Here is a 6,076-nt window from a genome sequence, read left to right as displayed (position 1 = left end):
GAAGCTGTAGTTCGGTTGCCCCGTGAGATGAACAAGTAACCGAACTCATCTGAAAGTGTAGTTCGGTTACTTGTTCCAAACACGCAGGTTACCGAACTCTCTAATAATTTCTAGGAGTTACAGCGTTATGTCCGATTGGTTCTCAATTAACCGAACTTTGGTGTACAAAGTTTGGTTGGTTCGCATGCATGCACTTTTGATCTAACCGAACTTTACGTAATATAAGAGCATATAAGTTTACAAAGTTCGGTTCTTTCGCAAACTTGAACCTAACAGCTAACCAACCGAACTCTGAGTTCAGTTTCTGCGATAAAATTGTGAAGTTACCGAACTTAACAAACAAAAAATTTTTTGAAGTTCCAGCGTCTATTGGCTAAGTTCGGTTACTTTGTAGTTTTAAAATTTTTTGCGAACCAACCGAACTGTATTGGCTAAGTTCGGTTATTTTGGAACTTAACATAGTGGCCACAAAAACACAGTTCGGTTAGACTGGATTTGTTTTTTTTTTCGGTTCTAAGGGTGGAGTTCGGTTACTTTGTAATTTTAAATTTTTTTGCGAAACAACCGAACAGAGAGTTCGGTGACTTAGTTTTAAATCCAATAGAATCGAACTGTTCTTCGTGTTCTTCATTTTCAAGAAGTTCGGTTAGTAAACTAGGGTTTTTTGGAAAATCGACCTAACCGAACATGGCTTTGTAACTCCTATTAAAACCCTATTTTGATGATTTCTATTCGATTGAAGCAATCAAAATCAAATTAAAGCGAAGGGTTTGTTGGAAAATACCTCCGGAGTGGTCCCATGGCAGAATCAGGTTGCGGCTGGCGTCTTTTATACTCGATAAAATTATTATGTAACCGAACTTAATTGTGATTGGATTGATGTTGTTACATTTCTTAAATAGACGGTGGTGGTGGTGGTGGTGGGAGGAGGTGGTGGTGGTAATCGGTGGTTGGTGGTAGTGATAATCGGAGGCGGTGGTGGTAATCGACGGTGGTGGTAGGAGGAGGTGGTGGTGATTATATATATAGGTGGTTATTAGGTTGGTTTTAAATTAAATTAAGGGTAGGTTAGTCATTTCAACGTTTTAGGACACCCCTTATCACTATAGGGAAGGTGGCCTAATAAAACATGGTCCCCTCAAAAAAACCATGGTCCCTAAAAAATCATTCTTAATGAATGTGTATATGCGGTAAGTAATTTTCTCCTTGTTGGGCCATATAGGAGTGACCAGGCCCAACATATCGGTGATTGTAGCAAAAAGCTTAATCAGAACATCTTTACACCACTTGTATTTCAATGAGGGATTTACTGTTTAGTCCAGAAAACCCGACCCGGGTTACTGGCTAGTCCAGCGCCAAAAAATATTTACTCCCTAGTCCAAAAAACTTTTAAAAAGAGTAAAATTACTCTACTAACCCTACCATATAACATTATGTATAATAATACATATGTTACTACATATTACATATGTAGTATACTAGTTACTACTAGTATATACTAGTACATATGTTATTACTACATACTAGTTACTAGTAGTAACTAGTATGTAGTATGTAGTATACTAGTAGTAACTAGTATAGTAGCAGTAATATGTTATGTATTGATACTACATATTGATATGTAGTATGTTATGTATTGATACTACATATTGACATGTAGTATGTTATATATTGATATGTAGTATGTTATGTATTGATATTACATATTGATATGTAGTATGTTATGTATTGATACTACATATTGATATATAGTATGTTATATATTGATATGTAGTATGTTTGATATGTAGTATGTTATATATTGATACTACATATTGATATGTAGTATGTTATGTATTGATACTACATATCAAAAAAAATTGTTATGCATTGATACTACATATTTTACTACTAGTACTAGTTTACTAGTATAGTAGTATACTACACTAGTGGAAAACAGAAGTTCCGCGACCGTCAGGACAAGTCATATATACGTGTTATACGACCACTTTCAACCGTCTCTGTTGGGGTCTCTGATAAAGCGTCGCTGTTTCGTACGACCCTAAGCCGTGGGTCTCAAAATAACGACGCATTTTAAGGGTAACGAGCTACAGACCCTTAACCGTGGGTCTCAGATTTAAATTATAATATAAAAAAAATATATAGATTCAGATTCGCTGAAATGCCTGAATGGCTAAATCTGAAATAATCTGACTGCATCAAAGTCAAGTCAAAGTCAAATCAAATGGAAGTCAACGTCAAGTCAAAAGGAACTCAAAGTCAAGTCAAATGAAACCCAAACTGAATTTCAAATTTAAACTCAAACTTGAGAATTCCACATTCATTCATTTTATCCATTGGGTTTAAAATTACACAAAAAAGATGAAATTTTGGTTCAAGACAATACATGTCCAAACTAGCTAGCTAGTAAGTTCTAACAAAAAGATGCTAGTAGACAATAAGCTAAAAAAACATGTTAATCAATAAAACGATTAGCTCCTCCGATGAAGATGAACTTAGCCAATACTTCATAAATGATATCAAGTAGAGAATCCATGTGTTGTGTCCCTGGTTCACATACGACAAAGAACGTCGTTCCAGCAATGCAAATCAACAACAACACAATGACTTCGTTCAGTTCATAATACACGGTAGAACAAAATAAGTTACTAGAGTATACTTCATATTCTTTCTTTTAGTGTTGGAAGCACGTGTGAGGTAATTTGAGAAATTAAACCGAGATCTGGTTCATGTAAACAGCAGTTGGCTCATCAGTAGAAGGTATACAATCATGCAACAAGAGTGAAAACATAAATGAGGAAAGCAGGGAATTCAGGAAAAGATAACTTTTGTGGAATGCTTTTGGTATGCAAATACTAATATCACAGGGGAATAATATTCAAGCTCGTATCAATATGCACATGTTATATATATATATAGTGGAATATAAAAGGTGCAGAGTATAACCCAAGATTCGGCATGCTATTCACTATAATACAAGTACTAGTAAGTTGAAGGTTTATTCAAAGATGTGCTACAAGTCCTTGTAAATTCAAAGTTTCTAAAAACAAGGGCAAACCAGCAAAATGATAAACTTCCCGATGATGAACTAAGCCCAACAATTCATATATTTGGTGCACCTGCAGCAAACAAAACAAAAAGGGATTCAGTTGACACTTTAGTTGAAAAGGTACACATAAAGGGATTTAAATCAATATTCTATGACGCATAATGGAAGGGTCGAAAGACTACAAGTCCAACATGGAACAACAAGCACCAAAGATCAAAGTCTATAAAAATACCCCACATACAGTTCAGCAGTATTTTCCAGGAAATCTACACAACTTGTCATTGATAACTCGCGTACCACAAGGATAAAAGATCATTAATTGGAGTCTCCTCTAACCAAACCACCAACTGTAGTTTTTCTAGACATAATGCACTACCTGAGGAGAAATACTCATAATCTCATATTATTTCTTAATCATTCCTAATAGATCCATCACTGCTAAACATAGACCACGCCAAAAATTAGGTTTCAAAAATCACACCATTTATAAACCCATAATAAGAAAGTGTATCATACTATGTATATAAGCATTTCTTTCACAGAATATTAGTAAGATACAATCCAAAGGGCTCTGTCAGATAAACCTATTAAGCTAAGACATAACTCGAGACCTCATAATGATAACTACGTTGTCGATTACAAAGCAAATAAGCTAGCCTACGTTTCCAAACCATTCAAGTTAGTTTTCAAACAGGGAACCAAGACTCCAAGTTAATAATTCTATAAAAGAAAGCAATAGACAACAACTACTTTTTTTTCTAGGCTTTATATCAAGCACGGGTGACAATATTTGGTTCTTGAGAAGATGAGCTTACACAATTCAAGTTATAAATTTCGCAGAAGCACCTTCCTCAGATTGTGCTTTCTGAAACCAACAACATGATTGAATAGTTATGATATGACATGAAGCACGTAAGTAGTACAACAACTACATAAGTATAATGAGTAAAGCAATTAATACACAAACATTTGACATGAACAGAATAGCTTTTACATGAATTGAATTGCTTTCTAATACACGTGACTTCATTCCATATTCTGCAAGGCAAAAACATTACATGAACTCAACAATTTTGCTTTTCAAGGAGTTCGTGATCTACTACATAACTTCTGTAATGTAGTAAATTAGAAAAGCCTTACTGGACGTCATGCCATGAGCAGAATTTGCTAGACCATGTAGTAAATTACAAGGCAAAAACATTACATGAACTCAACAATTTTTCTTTTTAAGGAGTTCATGATCTACTACATAACTTCTGTAATGTAGTAAATTAGAAAATCCTTACTGAATGTCATGCCATGAGCTGAATTTGCTATACCATGTAGTAAATTAGCAGCACAGTGAACACATTAGTTGATGAAGGAAATATACCTGATTTCAGATCCTTTAGGCTCACGAATCCTGACCTGAAAGATGAACAATGGCATTTTAAAAGTTAAAGTAACCCATACAAACAGAACGTTAATAAAAAAACACCTGTTCAAAAACCTACGTTACCCCGTTAAGGATTTTCACTTTTGCCAAATGTACGTGCAATCAACATAAATATAGGAATGCCACCTTTGCCTGTATCTGTGACTGAATTCTCTGAAACCCTGATGTCCTTCACATAAAAAATCACAAGGCATCATGTAGAAATAGAGAAAAGCATTCAAGCAGCATATGCTATGTAAAAATTATGTGTAACTAAGTATAATGTAGCTAATCATTAACCAACATGCTGGTACTCAAGCAAGCCAAGGCATCCAAAAAATGTACCAACAACCCATCTATTCTTATACTATCTGGAATGTAATTCTCTTTTCAATACAGTGGAGAAAATAGGTATGTGCTAGTTTCATATTCAAAAGGGACTAAGTTAATTAAGCCCAATGATTAACCATTTAAATACAACCAAGATTATCTACCAGTAGCAGCATTCACCAATCTATGACCAGAATTCATAACAATGTGCTAACATACATACAACAAAGAAGAATAAGAAATCCCTCTGTTGCCTTTTCCACTATTATAAAACTATCATTACTCACATCAAAGCTATCTAACATGTAAGCTAATAATCATTTGATGCAAAGAAACTGCTCATAGCTATCTAAGTGTTTCCCTTTCAAAGTAGTGCTCTTGAAAACTAATATGTAGCTAATTTGAATTCTAAGTAGGAATTAATTAGTACATGAATTCCACTTGCACACATTACCATTTCATTAACTTATAATAGAGTCCAAAATTCAGGGAAATGTTGAGATTACTTAACTTGACCTTTGATGGTAACTGACCACCAACCTTGCAGCACTCATTGGGACCTTTTTACAAACACCTGGAGTGCAGAGTTGAGATCCACAGTGAGAGAGATTTCTGTTGTTGGGGTAAGGCTCACATATCCTGCAAACACGAATTCTACAAGAATTCCAACAAATTTAGGCCTTGATAGCACCCACAAATGAAAACAGAAAAGAAAAAAAAGAACACAATTGTTTCCAAAAATTTAATCCACTCATCATCAACCACACAATAACCATTTATCAGGATTATGTTTAATCAAGTTAGACAAGAATTATGGCTCAAACTGCAACAAAACACAACAACCAGTTATTAGATTAAAAAATACACAGATTTGTAATCAAACAATGGTGATAGAATTAAGAGGTGAAGCATGGTTCTCAGCACTTCCTTCCCAAACCAAGTACCTCAATTATTAGTCCTTCCACCTGCAGTTTTGAGAACTTTATCACTTATCACTTACAAAACAGAACTTCACAAAAGAGTTCATTCATCAGACCACATAGTACAAATTTGTTTGGACGAGCACCAACACAATAATAACAAACAACTTAATGCAGAATCACCACCAATTCAAGAAAACCCCTAAAATTAAAGGAGAAGAAAAGATAAAAACCAAACCTCAGATCTCTTCGACATAATCAGTAGAGTTGCATGCTATATGAACCCTTTTGTTTATCACATCAAAGTGAACTGGTGCATAATTGTTCAGGAGAGTTTTACTTTCCTACAAAAACCAAAATAAA

At 34.6% G+C, this 6,076-nt stretch overlaps 1 long non-coding RNA gene across 1 annotated transcript; it reads right to left on the bottom strand.

The window, feature by feature from the left end:
* Positions 1-2,953: 2,953 nt before the first annotated feature.
* LOC113353993 lies at positions 2,954-4,526 on the bottom strand. Its single transcript, XR_003361641.1, has 3 exons — positions 4,422-4,526; positions 3,865-3,914; positions 2,954-3,119 (listed from the first exon to the last, which is right to left on the bottom strand). It is a non-coding gene; the product is annotated as an uncharacterized LOC113353993 (long non-coding RNA).
* Between the last annotated feature and the right edge of the window lie 1,550 nt (positions 4,527-6,076).

This window comes from Papaver somniferum, chromosome 2 (genome assembly GCF_003573695.1).
Source record: "Papaver somniferum cultivar HN1 chromosome 2, ASM357369v1, whole genome shotgun sequence".
NCBI lineage: Eukaryota > Viridiplantae > Streptophyta > Magnoliopsida > Ranunculales > Papaveraceae > Papaver > Papaver somniferum.
Note: the sequence above shows the minus strand (reverse complement) of the source record. Positions and strands in the feature narration are given on the sequence as shown.